This window comes from Epinephelus moara, chromosome 7 (genome assembly GCF_006386435.1).
Source record: "Epinephelus moara isolate mb chromosome 7, YSFRI_EMoa_1.0, whole genome shotgun sequence".
Classification (NCBI taxonomy): domain Eukaryota; kingdom Metazoa; phylum Chordata; class Actinopteri; order Perciformes; family Serranidae; genus Epinephelus; species Epinephelus moara.
In genome coordinates, this window is record NC_065512.1 from 31,111,680 (window position 1) to 31,112,012 (window position 333).

A 333-nucleotide genomic window follows, 5' to 3' on the forward strand; every position below is an offset into this window, starting at 1 on the left:
ACGGGACCCCAAAGGGGAACCGTCACACCAAACCCGCAACTAAAACCTAGGAGCAGCTGAGCCAGTTACAACCTAACATCTCACAATAACACCCACACATTAAATAACATGAATAATTCCCCTCCCAAAACCCAACCATGACTCACCCCCTCGCCCCCAATACTCCGCAACCTGGTACCGGGGAAGCCTATTTAAGAGAGTGGAAGATAGGGGAAGAGCAGGAGAGTAGAGGTAGGGATAAACTCACATGTCAGAACATACAATAGACAACGCATGACACTTGACCCAATATCCCAACCTATACTCTACGGCAGAGGCGCCCTTGACAAAGCA